The 23094-nt window shown below is 34.6% G+C and overlaps 1 non-coding gene across 1 annotated transcript; it reads left to right on the top strand.

Moving 5' to 3' along the window:
- The first annotated feature begins 18781 nt into the window (after positions 1-18781).
- TRNAA-CGC (transfer RNA alanine (anticodon CGC)) lies at positions 18782-18857 on the top strand. Its single transcript has one exon. It is a non-coding gene; the product is annotated as a tRNA-Ala (tRNA).
- The last annotated feature ends 4237 nt before the right edge of the window (positions 18858-23094 follow it).

Here is a 23094-nt window from a genome sequence, read left to right as displayed (position 1 = left end):
TCAGAAGATATTAATCCCTGCTCTATTAATCACTGATAATATGAAAATATGTTGTCCAGAAAAGCAGTCCAAGAAATAGAATGTTTTTATCTTAGGTACAATACTTTATAATTCTATTTTCCATAACAAATTGTGTTCTCATCTTATTTGACTCATATTTACTTTTAGTTAGATAAACTAGTATAAAAATAGGACATTTTCATTCATCATATAAACTAAATTTATCTTCAAAAATACTTGTCTCTCAAACTGATCTCAATTATTCATTTTACCTCCTGACTAGCAGAAGAAAAGAATAAACGCTTTATATATCTTTGTACAAATTGTATTAAATTTAAACAATCCTCCAAAAGATATCTTTAAATGTATATAGTCAAATATATGATTCTCTTTCAACTCCTTGCTTTTACAGAGATAGAGGATGCTGTATACATTGTTCTAAACCTTGATTTCATATTTTGCAATTTATGTTGATAAACTTTCCATATTGGCACATAATAACTTCTTTTTTTTAATCTTCATAGTTTTTCATTATAGTAAATTACCATAATTTATTTATGCAATCCTCTATTCATGGAAACTGTTGTTTCCAATAGTCATAGACAACAATGCACTGAGAAAATGGTATATACATTATTTTAAATATGTTCAACTATATATGTTTACGAGTAAGGTAAAGTGTTTACAGCTTAGGGTATGGGAATCTTTGCAGAAGGGTAGGGGAAAACTATTCTGTCTACAACATGTGCCAAAATCAGTCTGATGAACTCTTTTAACATGATATCTAGCTATCTGAGAAAATTCTAATTTAGTATTTGTGGTATAAAATATATAAAAGTTAGGACAAAAAAATAAAAAATAAAAATTAACTGGACAATGCTTATTTTTGAGGAGGACTGTTAAGCCTAATCCGGAGGGACTGAAACATGGAAGACGCGAACAAAGTCCGTCGATTGCACATCAAAGCTTTATTGTCTAGCTTGGCCAAGCGCCAGCAACTCCGACAGAAATCTGAGGGAGAGCTTGCCGGCCCTTTGTTCTACTTAGTTTTTATAGTTTTGCAAGTGGGAAGTACAGAAGCAAAAATTGTAATTAGGTGTCTTTTACCACCATTGGTTATAGTTATATGTCCTTTAACATGATAGGACCATGTTCAATTTGCAAGCCATACATCATTTTGGAGAAAACAAAATTTACAAGTCAACACAATGGTAGAAAGATGTCTCTGTACATATTAAAAGGCGTTCCTATATTCTCTAATGTTTATCCGCCATCTCTGTCCAGAGTCACACACATTAACCACATGCATTCACATAGGAGAGGTAGTTTCCATGGGGACAAATACCCGCAAATGGCTCATTGCTATAAGAAAAGGTTTACTTTGGCTTTTCTCTCCCTGCGCCTGGCTAGCCATTCACCCCTTTCCCCACAGGCGTGGTGGAATGTCTGGGGATCCATGTTTTCCTCCCCTTTGCATTTACAATACAATGCCAAGGGCCATCCTGGTTTTATGCCAATCACACACTACAGAGACTATTCTCACAGTTTCTCTGCGCACCTTAACCCAAATTAATAAAATGTTCTTCAAGCCTCTTAAAATGTTAATATTAATTCTGCAGCTTTTGGTATTTTACAACACCTGTGGCTGAAGTGGCGCAGTGGCTCCTCAGGACTACTAATTGTTCTGACTGAAAAAGATACTAAATTTTCAAAATTAGGAGAAGCAATTTGCAGTGCTAACCAATTCATCTTTCAAAAGGCAATAACTAATATATAAGAATTTTTTATATTTCTGGAGAAATTATTTTATAACTGTACAACATGTAATTCCTTAAGCTCAACACACAATACCTCTCTGCAGTCATAAACAAGGCCCAGTGGGTGCAATTTCCCACACAAGTGAACTTCCCTAGCAGAAACAGTGCACAGCTCTTTTTGAATATCATGCTACTTCAGCATTTATCTGGGCCCATGTGGATGCTGTTGAAAACGTCTACACATTTATAGCAATCTTTGCAGGACTATCAACATGTAAACACTTTTTTAGTTTGCTGGGTGCGACTGAATCAATCTATTGCATAAAGCTTTAACGTAGTTAAGAAATTTTGAAATAATGATCTCGAAATTCAACCTAACATTTATTTATTAAGTGCTTGTTTTATACCTAGTACTATATTTATTCTATTTGTCTGACCTAATAAAAATGAAACACAAGAAAATGGACACTAGATTGAAAAGCAGCAAAATTTAAACCTTACACAGATTACTTTTGAGTTTGCCTAATAGTTTCTATTCTTGCTTACAGTCTGTTGATTTGAGCTGTTCTATGAAAATACCACACAGTGGGTAGCTTATAAGCAACAGAAAAGTACTTCTCACAGTTCTAAATTGGTAGAAGGTACAAGGTCAAGGCACCAGCATATTTGGAGTTTGGTGGGAGCCTGTTTTTAACCATGCCCTCATATGGCAGAAAGAGTGAGAGAACTCAATTATGTCTCCTTTCAATGAGTTCTACTCCAATTCATGATGATTTCACCCTCATGACCTAATCACATCCTAAATACCTTATCTTCTAATTCCAACACCTTGGGGTAAGGGCTTTGAACTTCAGAAAGACACAAACATTCAGTCTTTAGCACTTACCTGTTTATTTTCAATAGAAAAGAAATAAAAAATATATATATAGTCCCTCAAAAATAATCCAAGTCATACCAATTCTACTAATTTAATAATAATTTTTACTCAATTTATTATATATTTTGCCACCGTTCAACACATTACTAAATTTGATTTATTAATTCATTTAATTTTTTTTCACTATATGACATTTATTACTTTAATCATTTTAAGCTGAAATTGACACTGTCAACCTGTTCATGAAAGATCTTATAGTAGATTTTGTCATCCTCGGTCAAAAAGCATAAGGTGGCTTGCAATGGCATTTTACTTTGTTGTTTTTTTACTGTCAGTTCACAGAATGAGTTTATTTTAAATTTAGCTCAGCAGGCTGAATGTGATATTGTCACCACAAAGGGATCAGACCAGAGAAGGACTGCCTTGGACCAGCCAGTGGTGTGTGTAGGTTCTTGACTTTGTGCAGAAAAGATTTCACAACATGAGTTCAGATGATTTTGAGAGTAAATTTATTAAATCTGGATACAGTGTAACAAAGAAAGGGGTTTGGATACAATAAGCAATAAGAGAGAATTTAGGCCATACTCTTCTTCGGATTTTTAGAACCATTATGGGAAAGAAGTGAGTCATGTTGGGCTGCACGGACTCACTGAGAAGGAAAAGTCACAGTGACAGAAATGAACTGAAGTAAGGCTGCAATTAGCTCACTGAAAAGTCAGAGGACAGCAGGGCCTTGGAGACAGATTCAGGGAGTTAGCTCCAGAAAGCTGACTCTGGGCAATGCTCTCCTGGTTGCAAGTCTCATGGGGACTATTAGAGTTTAGGAGAAAATAAAAGTTCATTCCCCCAGAAAAGGAGAGATATAGTGTTCTCCAAAAAGAGCATGCCCTGGATCCTTTGTTTTGGAGATTTCTATTTCTGTTCTAAAGGCAGTAATCTTAGGAGAGGTCCTCGGGTAGGGGCTCAGCAGAATATTCTTCAGCTTTCCAGGTTTGTTTTTTTTTTGTTTTGTTTTGTTTTTTTAATAAATTTTTATTAATGGTAATGGGATGACATGAATAAATCAGGATACATATATTCAAAGAAAACATGTCTAGGTTATTTTGTCATCAAATTATGTTGCAAACCCCTCGCCCAAAGTCAGATTGTCCTCCGTCACCCTCTATCTAGTTCTCTATGCCCCTCCCCCTCCCCCTAACTCTCTCCCTCCCTCCCTCCCATGTCCTCCCTCCCCCCCCACCCTTGGTAACCACCACACTCTTGTCCATGTCTCTTAGTCTCATTTTTATGTTCCACCAATGTATGGAATCATGTAGTTCTTGTTTTTTTCTGATTTGCTTATTTCACTCCTTATAATGTTATCAAGATCCCACCATTTTGCTGTAAATGATCTGATGTCATCATTTCTTATGGCTGAGTAGTATTCCATAGTGTATATGTGCCACATCTTCTTTATCCAGTCTTCTATTGAAGGGCTTTTTGGTTGTTTCCATGTCTTGGCCACTGTGAACAGTGCTGCAATGAACATGGGGCTACATGTGTCTTCACGTATCAATGTTTCTGAGGTTTTGGGGTATATACCCAGTAGAGGGATTGCTGGGTCATAAGGTAGTTCTATTTGCAGTTTTTTGAGGAACCACCATACTTTCCTCCATAATGGTTGTACTACTTTACAGTCCCACCAACAGTGAATGAGGGTTCCTTTTTCTCCACAGCCTCTCCAACATTTGCTATTACCCGTCTTGTTGATAATAGCTAATCTAACAGGAGTGAGGTGGTATCTCATTGTAGTTTTGATTTGCATTTCTCTAATAACTAATGAAGCTGAGCATCTTTTCATATATCTGTTGGCCATTTGTATCTCTTCCTGGGAGAAGTGTCTGTTCATGTCCTCTTCCCATTTTTTTATTGGATTGTTTGTTTGTTTGTTGTTGAGTTTTATGAGTTCTTTGTAAATTTTGGATATTAGGCCCTTATCTGAGCTGTCGTTTGAAAATATCAGTTCCCATATAGTTGGCTGTCTGTTTATTTTGATATCAGTTTCTCTTGCTGAGCAAAAACTTTTAATTCTGATGTAGTCCCATTCATTTATCTTTGCCTTCACTTCTCTTGCCATTGGAGTCAAGTTCATAAAATGTTCTTTAAAACCCAGGTCCATGATTTTAGTACCTATGTCTTCTTCTATGTACTTTATTGTTTCAGGTCTTATATTTAGGTCTTTGATCCATTTTGAATTAATTTTAGTACACGGGGACAGGCTGTAGTCGAGTTTCATTCTTTTGCATGTGGCTTTCCAGTTTTCCCAACACCATTTGTTGAAGAGGCTTTCTTTTCTCCATTGTGTGTTGTTGGCCCCTTTATCAAAGATTATTTGACCATATATATGTGGTTTTATTTCTGGGCTTTCTATTCTGTTCCATTGGTCTGAATGTCTATTTTTTTGCCAATACCATGCTGTTTTGATTATCGTGGCCCTATAATATAGTTTAAAGTCAGGTATTGTAATGCCCCCAGCTTCATTCTTTTTCCTTAGGATTGTTTTGGCTATTCGGGGTTTTTTATAGTTCCATATAAATCTGATGATTTTTTGTTCCATTTCTTTAAAAAATCTCATAGGGATTTTGATGGGAATTGCATTAAATTTGTATATTGCTTTGGGTAATATGGCCATTTTGATTATATTTATTCTTCCTATCCAAGAACAAGGAATATTTTTCCATCTCATTGTATCTTTTTCGATTTCCCTTAACAATGCTTTGTAATTTTCATTATATAGATCCTTTACGTTCTTTGTTATGTTTATTCCTAGGTATTTTATTTTTTTTGTTGCAATCGTGAAGGGGATTATTTTTTTGAGTTCGTTCTCTAATATTTCATTGTTGGCATATAGAAAGGCTATGGACTTTTGTATGTTAATTTTGTATCCTGCGACCTTACTGTATTGGTTTATTGTTTCTAATAATCTTTTTGTGGAGTCCTTCGGGTTTTCGATGTATAGGATCATATCATCAGCAAAAAGTGATAGCTTTACTTCTTCTTTTCCGATATGGATGCCTTTTATTTCTTTGTCTTGTCTGATTGCTCTGGCCAGAACTTCTAGCACCACGTTGAATAAGAGTGGAGAGAGTGGACAACCCTGTCTTGTTCCTGATTTAAGGTAGAAAGTCCTCAGTTTTATGCCGTTTAATAGGATGTTGGCTGATGGTTTATCATATATGGCCTTTATCATGTTGAGATATTTTCCTTCTATACCCATTTTGTTGAGAGTCTTAAACATAAAATTGTGTTGTATTTTATCAAAAGCCTTTTCTGCATCTATTGATAAGATCATGTGGTTTTTGTTCTTTGTTTTGTTGATATGGTGTATTACGTTAACCGTTTTGCGTATGTTGAACCATCCTTGAGATTCTGGGATGAATCCCACTTGATCATGATGTATTATTTTTTTAATATGTTGTTGTATTCGGTTTGCCAGTATTTTGTTTAGTATTTTAGCATCTGTATTCATTAGAGATATTGGTCTGTAGTTTTCTTTCTTTGTGCCATCCTTGCCAGGTTTTGGTATGAGGGTTATGTTGGCCTCATAAAATGTGTTTGGAAGTATTGCTTCTTCTTCAATTTTTTGGAAGACTTTGAGTAGAATAGGAACCAAGTCTTCTTTGAATGTTTGATAGAATTCACTAGTAAAACCGTCTGGGCCTGGACTTTTATTTTTGGGGAGATTTTTAATAGTTTTTTCTATTTCCTCCCTGCTGATTGGTCTGTTTAGGCTTTCTGCTTCTTCATGACTCAGTCTAGGAAGGTTGTATTGTTCTAGGAATTTATCCATTTCTTCTAGATTGTTGTATTTGGTGGCATATAATTTTTCATAGTATTCTACAATAATTCTTTGTATTTCTATGATGTCTGTGGTGATCTCTCCTCTTTCATTTTGGATTTTATTTATTTGAGTCCTGTGTCTTTTTTCCTTGGTGAGTCTTGCCAAGGGTTTGTCAATTTTGTTGATCTTTTCAAAGAACCAGCTCCTTGTTTTATTGATTTTTTCTATAGTTTTTCTGTTCTCTATTTCATTTATTTCTGCTCTGATTTTTATTATCTCCTTTCTTCGGCTGGTTTTGGGTTGTCTTTGTTCTTCTTTTTCTAGTTCCTTGAGGTGTGAAGTTAAGTGGTTTACTTCGGCTCTCTCTTGTTTGTTCATATAAGCCTGAAGTGATATGAACTTTCCTCTTATTACTGCTTTTGCTGCATCCCAGAGATTCTGATATGTCCTATTTTCATTTTCATTTGTCTGTATATATCTTTTGATTTCTGCACTTATTTCTTCTTTGACCCATTCATTTTTTAGAAGTATGTTGTTTAGTTTCCACATTTTTGTGGGTTTTTCCCCCTCTTTTTTGCAGTTGAATTCTAGTTTCAAGGCTTTATGATCAGAAAATATGCTTGGTACAATTTCAATTTTTCTAAATTTGCTGATATTGTCTTTGTGGCCCAACATATGGTCAATTCTTGAGAATGTTCCATGTACACTAGAGAAAAATGTATACTCTGTCGCTTTGGGATGAAGTGTCCTGTAGATGTCTATCATATCCAGGTGTTCTAGTATTTCGTTTAAGGCCACTATATCTTTATTGATTCTCTGTTTGGATGACCGATCTAGAGCCGTCAGCGGTGTACAACAAGTATGATTGTATTTTTGTTAGTTTTTGTTTTAAGGTCAATAAGTAGCTGTCTTATATATTTTGGTGCTCCTTGGTTTGGTGCATATATATTAAAGATTGTTATGTCTTCTTGATTCAACTTCCCCTTAATCATTATGAAATGACCATTTTTGTCTCTGAGTACTTTTTCTCTCTTGTAGTCAGCATTATTAGATATGAGTATTGCTACACCTGCTTTTTTTTGGGTGTTGTTTGCTTGGAGTATTGTTTTCCAGCCTTTCACTTTGAATTTGTTTTTATCCTTGTTGCTTAGATGTGTTTCTTGTAGGCAGCATATAGTTGGATTTTCTTTTTTAATCCATTCTGCTACTCTGTGTCTTTTTATTGGTAAGTTTAATCCATTTACATTTAGTGTAATTATTGACACTTGTGGGTTCCCTACTGCCATTTTATAAATTGCTTTCTGTTAGTTTTGTATCTAGTTTGATTCTTCTCTTTTGTTTTTCTATCATTTGTTTTTGTTTGTTTGTGTTCCATACTTCTTTCCTCTGTTGCTACCTTTTTTAAGTCAAGTGTTTTTGTGGTGGTTTTTTTAAGGGTGGTTACCATTAAGTAATGAAAAGGGTACCTACCATATTCATTGTAGTACCCTATCTTATAAGTATTTCTGCACTTCATCATCCTTTGCTACTGTTAATCTCCATCCTCTCCCCCCTTTTTTTCCTTTGTTGTCACAGTTTAAGTTTGGTTTTATTGTGTTCTTGGTGGAGCTGTTACTTGTGGTGTTGTTTTCTTTTGTTCTTTGAATCTGGTTGGAAAACCCCCCTTAGTATTTCCTGGAGTGGGGGCTTTCTGTTGATAAATTCTCTCATCTTTTCTGTATTTGTGAATGTTTTTATATCTCCTTCATACTTGAAGGATAGCTTTGATGGGTATAGTATTCTTGGCTGAAAGTTCCTCTCTTTCAGGGCTTTAAATATTGGGGTCCACTCTCTTCTAGCTTGTAGAGTTTCTGCTGAGAAATCTGATGATAATCTAATAGGCCTTCCTTTATATGTTGTACTCTTCTTTTCCCTGGCTGCCTTGAGAATTTTTTCTTTGTCATTGGTTTGTGTCATCTTTATTATGATGTGCCTTGGAGTGGGTTTGTTGGGGTTAAGAAAACTTGGTGTTCTGTTTGCTTCTTGAATTTGAGGCTTTAGTTCCTTCCACAGGCTTGAGAAGTTATCGTCTATTATTTGTTTGAGTATATTCTCCATTCAATTTTCTTTCTCTTCTCCCTCTGATATACCTATTATTCTTATGTTATTCTTTCTGATGGAGTCAGACAATTCCTGTAGGGCTTTCTCATTTTTTATTATTTTTGAGTCTCTTTCTTCTTCTCTCTGTTGTGCCTCAAGTTGTTTGTCTTCTATTTCACTAATCCTATCTTCAATCTGGGCTGTTCTGTTAGCTAAGCTTGTTACCTCGTTTTTCAGCTCATGAATTGAGTTTTTCATTTCTGTTTGATTTGTTTTTATAGTTTCAATTCCTTGGTAATATATTCTTTGTGTTCATTGAGTTGTTTTCTGATCTCCCTATATTGCCTTTCTGTGTTTTCTTGTATATCTCTGAGTATTTTTAAGATTTCTATTTTAAATTCTCTGTCATTTAGCTCCAAGGCTTCCAATATATTAAGTCTTTTCTCCATAGATTTTTCCACATCTATTTGTGTTACCTCTCTTTCTTTTGTATCCATAATATTCGATTTCCTCTTTTTTATCGGCATCTGAGGGTGTTCTTATTGATGGCACGCAGGCGCACTCCCTGGCGGCTTGAATGAGCGTCCTTGCGTTAGCTTCCTCCACACCCTCGTCTCTCAGATTCAAGTGATAACAGTCCTTTTGCTTTCAGTTTGTGTGGAACTCCGGAATGCTCCGAGGATAAATTTTTCTGTTTCTAGTTGATAAATTTGTTGTGATTTAGGGTAGAGCTGTCGGTCGCGCTTCTCACGGCGCCATTTCCGTGACGTCACTCCAGGTTTGTTTTTTAATAAACTGATGTGCCAAGATGAGCACACAGAAGGACCTGGGTCATTTTCTAGTCATCTTTACCTTCATTTTGGATTTGTCTAGCTCTAATTTTGGTTTTTGTTATTTATTTCCCTAACTTCATTAATATTTGAATTTGGCTGCCACAAATGGAACTAATTGGTATCTGACCAGAATGATTTAAGCTGTTTCATCTCTGGTTAGAAAGGTGATGTAAATCATTTGCCTTCAAGTGTCTTTGGTTAGGGAAGATAAGATAACGCGATTTATTAGCTTGCTGAAAATTGTTCAAATTGTTTGGCCCCCTTTGTCTAACCATGTATCTCATTTTCCTTTTTCCCACTTGTAAAAAATCTGCTGTTAACATCTAACTATCCTGCCTCAATATGACTAAAATGTAACATGTTAAAATAAAAGGTCTCTAAATGAATGATGGAAGAATAATTAGACATTAACAAAAAGTGACTGCAAGAAATAAGAATCACCTCTGGGAGATTCAAAATGAACATTATTGAATACAAAAAAAGTCTTAAGAAATAAAATATTTTACTATCCTCTTAAAATAACTGAAATAGAAAATATTATTATACTCAACAAATAAGTAATCCTTAAATGCACCAATTATCACAGAGTTTATCAGAATGAATTAAAAGAAACAAGAACCAAAAACATGCTGCTTATCAGAAGCCAGTTCAAATGTGAAGACATAGACAGATTAAAGTAACTGGATGGAAAAATATGTACTATGCTAACACTAATAAAAGAAAAGCAGTGAAGCTATACTAATTTCAAACAGAGCAGACCTCACTGCAAAAATGTTATCAGGAATAAAGAAGGACATTGTGTGATTACAGAGAAGAAGGTTTAATCGTGGTGAAATTAATCATCTTAGACTAAAAGTGCAGGCTTAGCAAACACCAAGCAATGTTAAAAATATGAAACATATTTGTAAACTGATAATGTTTCTGTTTAGCTAAAGAATATGTGTCTGAAATCAACAGTTAAAAAAAAAAAAGCTAAGGTCATATATGCAGGGCTTTGTAATGCTCTCTATTTGGAACCAGTGCATTATCTGTAAAGGGGAAAAAAGCGTTGAAAATAATCACCAGTAAAGAGAAAAGAACCTTTTTTGACATCTTGTTACAGTCTACCTTTTTGATAAAATGAACGTTGAACTTAATCCAATAATAACAACCTCAACAATATATAACCTAAGACTATAAGGCCACAACATTTAGAGAAAACAATAAGTGTAAACATGATTATGACAATTTATACTTGTTTAACATTTATTTTCACCGGTAACTTGAAGAATTTATATATAAACTCTGTCATTAAAAATCTCATTTCTGTTCTTTTAAAGCTGTGTGAAAGTCTTAAGGTATGGAATATTTGTTCTCCCCAATTTCCTGCTGTAGAATAAATTTTTAATTCAGCACACATAAAGTAACCTTTTTAGCAGCTTTTCTTATCTTAACATTTCTAGAAAAATTACCAGCTTTATTATTATTTTATGTCTGTTGCCGTACAATATATTTCATCTGTGATAAATCCTGAAACCATGGAAGCTGGCTTTTCTATTTACTAATCTGGTTTGCATTCTTTTTCTTTATTTCATGTATTTGTCCCTAGGATATATAAAACAGAAGTAAATATTACTTAAAAACAACCAAAAAACTTTAGCTAACATAGTTTGTTATATAATCAACATCATAATGCTGGTTTATTTATTTTTTTAATTTTTTTCTTAAATGATCAGAGAGAAAATAGAGAGACAGAATCCCATATGTTATGTGATAAATGAACTATAAAATTTGAAGTCATCAACTTAGTGTTAGGGCTATGGAAAAATATGGAAACAACAACACAAATGTATTCAGAAATGTATCTACTTTTCCACCTACTTAGGTGTATTTGACACACCACATTAACAGAAATTGAGAAAACTATTTAAAAAGAAAATAATTAATAAATTCCTCAGTTTAAACAAACAGATGTGTTTTGTTATGTAGAAACTGTATATTCATTATAACTATTAACATGTCAATTAAAGATTATAAAACTTGAAAAAATCTTGTTTCACAGTGGTATACAGGACATAACAAAAAGAAAATATGATATTCTAAGAGTTAAAAGGCTAAACATATACACTAAGTATCCTAACTTTCATTGATATTTTATTAAGGTGACCAATCGTCCTCTTTTAGGGACAACAGTCCTTATTTTGTAAGTTCTGTCCTCCCTCGAAAAGTGTCCTCCTACATGTCCTCCTTTTTGATATTGGAAGACTAATCTGTAAATATCTGTATTCGATCAATGCAGAGTCGATCCATTGTGTGTGATATGATGTATTTGTATTTGACGTGACGATTCATCAAGGATCAGTACAGTGCCATGACACGCGATTATGAGACACATGTGCTCTGCACAGGAGACCTTGAGAGAGCACATGATATACCGAACACACAAATGGTTCTGTATGCTTCTTACTGAAACATGACATGGCACATAGGACATTGTAGACTCACGATTATTTCTTTCTCAGTGAATGTTCAATCATGGACAGCTAAGCACAATTCACGTTTTATTAATTCATTATCTGTTTAATAATTTCCAAATACGTATAATTTTATTTACAAGTATTTTCCCGAAATTTGAGTTTTAAAGTGGAAATCTAACCTCAAACCATATCTATTAATAACACATTTTGATTAAATAATTGCATAAAACAGATGTTTTTGAATTAGAAAACGATAAATACACCCAAATATCACTCCAAATTAGTGGTTTTATTTGATATTTAGTTTTACTAAATGAGTATTTTTTTCTTATAATTATTATTAAAAATTTATAGGTATTGTATATCATTACAATATAAAATATTACAAATGTTTTTATTATGCATTTATCATATTATAGTGTATTATTATTGCAATGAGTAAAATGTTTCTTTTATTTATAATATCTTTTTCTTCAATTAATTTTTGTCCTCCTTTTCATTGTAAAAAAGTTGGTCACCTTAATTTTATGAATCTACTCTCAATTAATGTACAATTTTATGCATTATTTTTAACAAATATACTTTCCTAGAGAATCTATGTAAGTTCAGTTTATGTTAAGACTTACTTTATTTAAGGTATATCCTTAATACTATTTTCAAATATCCCTTAAAGCTCACTCATATTATTTGTTATAATATATTGTGTTTTACTTCATTTAGTATTATTTCTCTCTAAAAACCAAAGTTTTAATAATATTACATGATTATTTAGAGCATCACAAAATGTTTTCAAGCTTACCAAAATTTTTTTAAAATAAATGTTAGACATGAAACTTTTCTTAATTAAGAAAATATTTGCTTGACCAGTCAGTGACTCAGAGGATAGAACATAGGACTGGGACATGGAGAACCCAGGTTCAAAAACCCCGAGGTTGCCTGCTTGAGCACGGGCTCACCATCTTAAATGCAGAGTATGAGGGTGGGATTATACACATGATCCTATGGTCGCTGGCCTGAGCTCAAGCCTGCTGGTTTGAAGCCCAACGTTGTTGGCTTGAGCAAAGGATTACTTGCTCTGTTCTAGCCTCCTGGTCAAGGCACATATGAGAAAACAATCAATGAACAACTAAGGTGAGGAATTAATGCCACAGTGAGGAATTAATGCTTCCATTTCTCTCCTTCTTGTCTGTCCCTCTCTCTGACTCTCTCTGTCTCTTTCAAAAACAAAAGAAAAAGAAAACAGCTAGTATTTTTTGAGTGGTATAGTCTGTCAGTCATTATTCTAATATTTCATGTACTGTTTTATTTGATATTCACAATAACTTAATGTGGTAGCTCCTATTATTATCTTCATTTGAAATCTGAAGAAGTCAAGCTTCAAATCAATATAATTTACCTAGAGATTTATAGAACATTTAGTACTTGAGAGAGTATTTGTCTCTAGAGTCTGAATACATATTACTAACTTGTCTTCTTAAATATATCTAAACTCACCTGACCAGGTGGTGGTGCAGTAGATAGAGCATTGGACCAGGATGCAGAGGTCCCAGGTTCGAGACCCTGAGGTAGCCAGTTTGAGTGCAGGCTCATATGGTTTGAGCAAAACTCACCAGCTTAGACCCAAGGTCGCTGACTCAAGTAAGGGCTTACTCGGTCTGCTGAAGGCCCACGGTCAAGGCACATATGAGAAAGCAATCAATGAACAACTAAGGTGTTGCAACAAAAAGCTTATGGTTGACGCTTCTCATCTCTTTTCATTCCTGTCTGTCTATCCCTCTCTCTGACTCTATCTCTGTCTCTGTAAAAAGAAAATGTATACATATATATAAATTTATAACACAAAAGTTATAAATGGTACTCTGACCAGTTGGCTCAGTACTAGAGCATAGGCTCAGTGTGTGGAAGTCCCGGGTTCAATTCCTGGCCAGGGCACACAGGAGAAGTGCCCATCTGCTTCTCCACCTTCCCCCTCTCCTTTCTTTCTATCTCTCTCTTCCTCTCCCTCAGTCAAGGCTCCATGGGAACAAAGCTGACCCGGCGCTGAGGATGTCTCCATGGCCTCTACCTCAGGTGCTAGAATGGCTCCTGTTGCAACAGAGCAATGCCCCAGAAGGGCAGAGCAATGCCTCCTAGTGGCCATGCCTGGTGGAATACAGGCAGGTGGGCATATGCAGGTGTCTGTTTCTCTGCCTTCCCACTTCTCATTTCAGAATAATACAAAAATAAAGGTTATAAATGATATCTTGGAGAAAAACAAAGAGATCTCTCCATCATTTTCTCATGCAGTTCTTTTTCATTGAAAAATAGCTCTTTCTGAACCCCTTTCTACTAAAATCTCCAGGTCTTTCAGTGCCTACTTTATTCACTTTATTTATAAAGCATAAGGTATACAGTATATCTATTGAAATCAATCAATACTGATCAATCAATCAAAACTGACTGAAATTACATCTCTCTCTTCTCACAACCCAATTAAATGCTTTGTCTAATTTCTCTTATCATAAAATTAACTTTCAAACTGAAAAAAAACTTATTTGTGTACTGTAATTTTGCCCTTTTTAGTATGATAACTGAAATCAAGTTTTGTGCCTTCGTCATATAAACATCTAAATGTTAAAGTAGTAAATTGTGGCAGAAAAATAGCTGTTGAAGTAATTTATTTATGTGGGAATAAAACCACACTCTAATGGTGGTTATTTAGTAGCTCTTAACCACTCAAACTCTCTGTCTCTCTCTCTTTCATTAAAATGACTTCTTAATTGTAAACTAAAGTTAAAATATATTATGAGCAAAACATGTTACTCACCAATGATTGAATCATTTTCCAATAGCTGTTGTGTTGTTGTTGTGATATACAGAGAAAGAACGGTGAATCTTAAGCCTCCGTCATAGACATGTAATCACAATATGTAAAAGTGAATAAATGTGGCCACTTACACACTCAGGCTAAAACCTTCACTTCCTCTCCATTGCTATTTAAGGAAATTCCCTCCACCTTCACCTAGTCTTACTGACCTATTCTTAACATTATATAGATATTTTCAGCTTCATCAGTCATCACATTTCACCTTATTTCTAAACCTCAAACTGCATTAGATTCTCCCCACTTAGATATATTCTGTTTAGATTCCATTGTTCTCTAAATTTCTAAGATCTGTTCTCCCTGCGTTTTCTTGTGAATACAATGTCATTTATCTTTCAAGTTGTGAAGCTCAATGATTTTTATCATGATTTATCCAGTTGGAAATTTTTCACTGTCCAGTGTTTACTTACCTTATCATAGTATTTGTAATATGTAATTTGCTGTGTATATAGCTCCCTGAGAACATAACATTGCAAAGGGTTAAGAACAACAGAATCTAAGCTGCACAAAAGTAAGATTTATTTTTGTTTTTGTTGTTCACTGCTAATAGTCCTAGAACATTCTGGGCATTCAGAAAATGCTACATTTCTGAATGACTATTTTATGGTTTTTCAAAACTCATAGCACACAATGCAATCATTTATTGCAAATCAATTAACATTTAAAACTAAACATAGATACCATGAAATTTGTATCTGTGAGGAAAACATTGGCCATAAATAATTATGGTAAATACAATGTGTTTAAATAGCTGTGACTTACTGTGTGTCCCAAGTCTTTTTCTAGGAGTGGTACAGGTTTTATCATATTTATTCCTCATAAACATACTCTAAGTGAAAGCAATAATATCACAACTGTATTTTTCCTGCTGAAGAAACATAGGTAAAGAGAAAATAATTATTTTCTTAAATCACATAGTCATTAAGTAGTAGAGCATGTGTAGAAACCCTGGAGTCTGACTTTAGGGACTAGAGTCTGTGCTTTTGAGCATAATGCTTTTTTGTCTACTTTTGCAAATTAAGACTTGCAGAAGAAGGTGAAAAATACAAGTTAAAACGTGCAATATCAGGGCTATGTTTTGATGCAAGTCTTAGGTGACTGATTTAGAAGTAAGCCACAGCAGGATTTAGAATTACTTAGTGGGAACACTTTGGAAATTAAATAATCATCACTACATTGTCAACTTGAAACTAATGTAAAAAAAAATTAAATGAAAACTATAAATGAACAATAAAATAAGTAAATAAAAGCAATATTTCATCTTGTAATGAGGACATACTGACACATGTTGCTTGTAGAAAAAAAGAAAACTCACAGAAATAAATTGAATTGTGGGTAAAATTTAAATTCTGCATAATTTAACTTTACAAGTGATCAAGTACATTCTGCCCTCACCTTCTATTTATTTTGGGATGTTTGCTTTGCAATGCCTTTCCAGCAGGTAGAAACACTACTCAGTTATATAAAAAGCGTAAGTGCCTGGAACAATATAGACTGGGTTCCCCAAAGTATGTTTTTAATATTTTTCCCACAATGGCCAATTTGGCAGAAATTGTTTTGATACAATTTGATACATCTTCAGTAAGTGCATAAATAAATTTTACTCACTCATTTCACTATGTTTTATAGAAAATAGGTGTTCATTTCTTTCATACTATGATATTTTAAAATTATTGTTGTAAGGCCAGGGGCTGCGGCCACCATCACAGCTGTCTGGCCCATGCAGGTTCAGATTTGATCCGGATAGATGATAATGAAACAACAGAGCCAAAAACTGGTGGGCCATTTGCCTTTGTTCTAGATTCATACCGGCCAACGAGTAAAAACCAACACACGGGCACCAAAACCCATTCTTTCCGGTTTCCCTAGAATCAGTCCTCACTAGCCTCACTTAGTGCATTCTGCAAGCCTCCATCTTGCCTGCTTGCCTCCTCCAGTGACCTCTCTGCCCTGCTACAACATGGTCTCTTCCCTCTCTACAACAGCATGGTCTCTATCCCAAAATGGCCTCCTACCTCCTCCTTTTAAAACTTTTTGACATGAAAGTCCTCCCGCAGCACACATTAACATAACCGAGCCCCTTCCCAAGCAAAAAGGTAATTCATTGTATCACATGAGAGCATCATCACGTGAGCAGCAGTCATTTTTAATAATAAGAGTGAGCAAAGCCAGAAAATATAGTTTTACAAACTCATTTGCCCAATTGTTTTTTTAAAAATCTGAGTTATAATTAATTTTATATTTTATGAAAAATTATTCAAGAATATCCATGTCATCATAATTTATTTTTTTTTAAGTTTTTTTTTATTTATTCATTTTAGAGAGGAGAGAGAAAGGGAGAGAGAGAGAGACAGAGAGAGAAGGTGGGGAGGAGCTAGAAGCATCAACTCCCATATGTGCCTTGACCAGGCAAGCCCAGGGTTTCGAACCGGCGACCTCAGCATTTCCAGGTCGACGCTTTTCCACTGTGCCACCACAGGTCAGGCCATGTCATCATAATTTAAGATTATCCAATATGTCTGAGATACTTTTCTAAATATTTTACTTAAAGCACTAAAAATATATATATATATTTTGGGCTAGTCAGGGAGATAGATTTTTAAGATTAGCAGGCTAATAAAATTTTTTTAAAAGCACCAATTATAATATTCTTCAATTTTCTCAGTGTAGAAACTACTGCTAAAGTTGATTTCAAGATTCCAACATGAAGCCACAAAAGATAGTGTTAAGAAGAGATGAGTAGGATTGACAGTCTCAACCCATTACAAGGTACTGCACATATTAAGAATCACCTGTCCTACTAGGAGCTGATGACAAGTGCTAAGAGTAACAACTAAGACAGAATAAGTGAACATAGAGAAGGCAAAGGAAACCCAAAAAGGTGTGTCAGCAATGGAAAAGATAAAGCAGGAAGATGTAGTGAAATAAAAGTCAGAGAAAAAAAATTTTAAAGTTGTATCATAATAAGAAGGCATGGTAATATGTTGAGGGATAAAAACAGAAAAGAATCGGAGCCTCTTAGGGATAGGAAGTCAGGTAAGAAAATAGGTATCAATACATCTTCGGCTATCGGAAGCAGGGACTTGGTTTAATTCATGACTGTATCTGTGTATCTAACATGGTGCTTTACACAAGCTAGGAGCACAGTGGATATCTTCAATGATGAATGAATGAATGCTCTATTTTTCACTCAATAACTCTCATTCTGTGGTTCACATAAAGAAAATCTTGTTAAGTGTAATGATGATAGCCTTGAGAAAATAAGAGTTTTGGTATTACATACACAACCTTGAACTTCATTACACCGGGGAAATTATCATCATATAACAAGAGTTTCCTTCCTAGTGCTTAGAACATCACCATTCTTATTTTAGAGTCCACTTCATTCTCATCAATCAAATAAAACAATAGTATTTTTTAACCAAGGCTAATGAAGACATACAGATTGAGAAAGACATGAGTTTGATTTCTAGCTCTACTTACTTACTATATAATCTTAGCAAGATTTTCAATAGTTCTTTATCTCAATTCTCTTACCTGTAGTACAAAGGTAATAGTAATAATAATGCACAAGTCTATTCACAAGATTTAAATGATAAAATTCATGTAAAGAGTAGCATTTAAAATATAGACATTGACTAGATTATAGTTTCATTTGTTACATAGCAAGATATTAATAATAAATTTATTAAATGAAGGTATAAATGAACGATAAACAATTCTGACATTGCTCAGATTATACACTCTAAATGCTTCCTCAAGTTTCAATTTATTTCTGTTGATAAATCATCAGTATACATAATATACATTGAACAGACTTTTCAATTATTTCAATGATGTCCTAGATATAAATACTCATAAAAACATTGAGTGATTTTTGACATGAATGAAAATTTAGAAGTCATGTATTTTGGCACATCATTGTTACAATTCAGACATGCGAGACTCATAATTCTCTATTTTATCATACTAAAAGAGAAAGACAAGAATGTTAAGAGAAAAAAAAGGTAGACTATTGTAATTCATTAAAAGGGATATTATTTGTTTCTAAATAATTACAAAACAGATTAGGTTACAACAAAAAGTAGGAGATGGAGCCCTGGCTGGTTGGCTCAGTGGTAGAGCGTCGACCTCGCGTGCAGAAGTCCCGGGTTCGATTCCCGGCCAGGGCACACAGGAGAAGTGCCCATCTGCTTCTTCACCCCTCCCCCTCTCCTTCCTCTCTGTCTCTCTCTTCCCCTCCTGCAGCCGAGGCTCCATTGCAGCAAAGATGGCCCAGGCACTGATGGCTCCTTGGCCTCTGCCCCAGGCGCTAGAGTGGCTCTGGTCGCAACAGAGCAACGCCCCAGAGGGGCAGAGCATCGCCCCCTGGTGGGCAGAGCATCGCCCCCTGGTGGGCGTGCCGGGTGGATCCCGGGTGGGCACATGCGTGAGTCTGTCTGACTGTCTCTCCCTGTTTCCAGCTTCAGAAAAATACAAAATACAAAAAAAAAAAAAAGTAGGAAATGGATTGTTCACAGAAAAGGAGAGAAAACAAGACACTAGAGTAGCTTGCTTGTTTCTTACTATCCTGTTGTGGGAAAGCAAAGCAAACAAAAATCAAAATGAAAATTTATCTATTTGAGTGGAGAATAACTGCCACAGTCTCCAAATACCAATGTGTGTGTATGTGTGTATGTGTGTGTGTGTGTGTATGTGTGCATGTGCGGTTGCATGTTTCTACTTATGTCACATAGAACTGACATATAACATGATTATGTCATTCACTATCTACTAATAATTTAAAATATGCTACATAAAGCATTCACAAATGTTCACATATACATGTACAAATATAGAAATGTTCAGTCAGGTACAGTGACAAACTTTATAATCATTTCTTCTTACTATAAGCCTCTGAGGCTGGTTCTATTATTTCTCATTTTACAAATAAGCACACCAAGAATAAGATAAATGATTTGTATAGCCACAAGAGCTAGTTAGAAGCAGAACCCAAAGATGACCTTAATTTTTATAGAGTACCATCACATTTTAAGATATTCATTCATTCACCAAGTTTATTTATTGAAGGTCCAATACAAGTGAGGCATCATATCGGATGTTGCAAACACAAATTCTGATAGGCAACAGAATTTTTTATTCACAGATGTTGCAATCTGAAAAGGAAAATAAACATGTTAACAAAGAGTATAATATAGTGTAAAAAAAACATATGATAAACGAAGCACTTCTAGCTGTGCTGGGTAATTTCTTAAAACTCTCAGAAAATGCTTACTAGAGAAAGGAGCACATGCTCTTCCTGAAATAATTGTAGACATTCACCAGATACTAGCCCAAGAGGTGGAAGACTCAGTCTGCAGGCTATGTAGGAATCTGTTGGGATAGCTCGTTAAAAGCTTGGGGAAGTGTTTGGATACTGACAAAGGAACAGGACATTCAGATTACAGTGATGAACTCAAGAGGCTGATTGGGTCAATCACAAAGTGGGAAAAATGCAAGTCTAGGATATCAGCCTAATAAATTGCTAAAAAGCTCTACTAATTTCAAATTACTTTTTATTCTCATCCAAGGTCAGCAGACTAAAGCATCATCCAGATGGTGTTTGACCACATTCTTCTCCTTCAAACTCAGAGGATGAACTGCTTCATATCTCACTTAGAATGCCCAGAGATGTCTGAATTGCCTATTATCCCATGAGAGGATGGTTTCTCTTACAAATAACATAGAGCTGTGGTTTCGGATTTATCATTTTAACGGATATGACAGTCTAACAAAATTTTGTCGCTGGATAAAGAAGGAAAGACAATTACCAATCCCTGCAGAATATAAGCATGACAATAAGGAAATTAATTCTCTATAATTTGCTTACTATTGATTAGTTCACTTACAACAGCACCTGCAGTACAATATTCAAGTACCAAAATAGCAAGAATTAAGGTCTCTAATTAGAAGTACCATTGAGTCGGCACTGAACACACAGGGGCCAAGGTAAGCTAATAACAGGAACCTTTTATTAAGGCATCAGTCACAGGTTGACCTGCTTCCAATAAACCCACAACTAAGTGATACAGCAGCTAAACTCCTGACAAAGCAAGTCGAAGGACCATCAGACAGATAGGCAGAGCTAATTCGAAAAAGAAGCACTTTTCAAAAGAGCAGTGCCAAGCATTCTTCGGAGAAACCTTCTTCAAGATGTTTTCTCATCATAAGCAACTCTCAGCCTACTTTATTTTTTTTTATTTTATTTTTTAAAGCCTACTTTATTGATGAGTTCTAATACACACAAAATTGTAGATAAATGAGACAAAATGGAGAATAAAGTCTAGGGGATATTTTATTTTTTGAAGAACTATATGAAAGAATCAAAAAGGAAGTGTGAGGAAAGAAAAAGCAGGTGTCTGTGAGGCTCTGTAAGGAGAATGCATGATAGAGCAGTGAAACGGGAGCAAAGCAGGTTTGGATGTGGGAATTCTCAGTGGTACAAACAGAGAACTTTTAGTATGCAGGGGCTTCAAGCAAATGTGTTTGTTGTTTACAATATTACATTTGTCAGCTCTGTCAATGTTGAAAGTGATTTTACTGTAAATGGGAAGAAATCATTTAAGAAAAATTTTTTTTCTAACAAGCTTATTTATTTATTACCTTTGTTGCTTTCTCATTTAAAATGATATTGATAGGCAAAAGCTTGTCTATACAAGAAAGCTTGTTTTATTTTAAGTGGTGTCTGGATCATTCTGCCAGTGTTTCAACATGCTGTCAATGAACAGTGGTATGAGAAAGCTAAAGAAAATCCAGATGTGCTGATATTTAGGTAGCATGTTCCATTATTTTTAATGTATGCAAAATCTTATATTCACAAGACTTAGATCCGGTCTAAATAAATATATTTAACAGGCCTAATTTACTCATATAAATGAGGCATTTTTCTTCAAAGTTCACATCAAATTTTAGGACCAATATAGGTCCTTCATACATAAAATGGTAAGGGTATCAGTGGTTGACTAGTCCATTAATGACAAAATGCACTCTGTTGTCCAGTGTCTTCCTCATCGGTATCATCTACTGTATTTCTGATTTTAAGATTGCTTTAAGTATGAGTTACATAAAATGAAAAAAAAATGCATGTTGTGGGTTGATTTCTCAGTAGCACAGTTCAGTTTCTTTTTCTTCCCATACATTCCACCCTGAATTCTTCTCGCTCACATCATTCCAAAATTAAATTTGAAAGATTTTGTAAATCCTTTTTAAGGGCTTTATACATTTATTTATTAGAGTTTTTCTGCATTATTTTTAATCTCTAAAACATTTCTACTCAAGTATATCCCATGCCTTTTTTTCTATATTGTACAAATGCACCAACTCCTTTATGATTTTTTAAATGTTTATTTTATTGATTTTAGAGAAAGAGTGAAGGAGAGAGACAGATAGAGATGACAGGAACATTGATCTGTTCCTGTATATGCCAGGACCGGGAATCGAACTGACAACCTCTGTGGTCCAGCACAATGCTAGAGTCTAGTCAATCAAGCTATCCCATCAGGGCCCAACTACTTATGATTATATTTTATTTTTAAGAACATGGTTTATAAAAGCTTAAGTTGGTATATTTTAAGATGGATGATGGAAAGCCAGTGTCTTAAAAACATAGAAATGTAAACATTTGTTCATTTTGATGAAAAAATAATACCTAGAGAAAAATCACAAAGCCATTAAAAATCTTAAAGAATGAACTGATCTCCAGGCAATTTCTGTGAATACAGTTTCCATTTATTCTCAAACCCGCAATTAGCCAAGTATAAGAAATGTGAATTTTATTTTTTTGTGACTATAATTTACTGGGGTGTCATTGGTTAATAAAGTATATGTTTCAAGTGTACAAATCTATGATATAAGTTTTATTTTTATATTTATTTTTCTTGTCTGTGACTGCAAATACAGAGCAAGGAACAATATGGTTCCATGTAATCATTTATGTACAAAGACACTAACCCGGTTAAACTGCATTACTACCAAAGTGGAAAAGGTAAGCCAAGAGAAGAACAAAAAATAAAAAAATTAAAAAAAAGAACGTCGTGGTATAATGGCATGTCTTACTTCATATGGTTAAGAAGAGCGCTATTTTCTTACTTAGTATTTCTAACTGTTGGTTTACTGCCTCAGGAATTTTCTAGGTGAAATCTGAAACTTCCCCTGTACACAGAGGACAAGGAGACCATTACAGATTTGTAGATAGCAGTTTTAATAAGCAAGGGAAATTGCATACAAGGCTTGAGGAGAAGGTCTCTGCTCTTGCCTGCTAGAATCTTAAAAGTTTATGTGGAGTCCTTATTGTGCTTAATTAAATATTCAGTCTGGATGGTCTCAACACCATATGCCTTCAAGGCTATGCCTTTGAAATAGCTTCTAGTG

This window comes from Saccopteryx bilineata, chromosome 5, assembly GCF_036850765.1.
Source record: "Saccopteryx bilineata isolate mSacBil1 chromosome 5, mSacBil1_pri_phased_curated, whole genome shotgun sequence".
Classification (NCBI taxonomy): domain Eukaryota; kingdom Metazoa; phylum Chordata; class Mammalia; order Chiroptera; family Emballonuridae; genus Saccopteryx; species Saccopteryx bilineata.
Note: the sequence above shows the minus strand (reverse complement) of the source record. Positions and strands in the feature narration are given on the sequence as shown.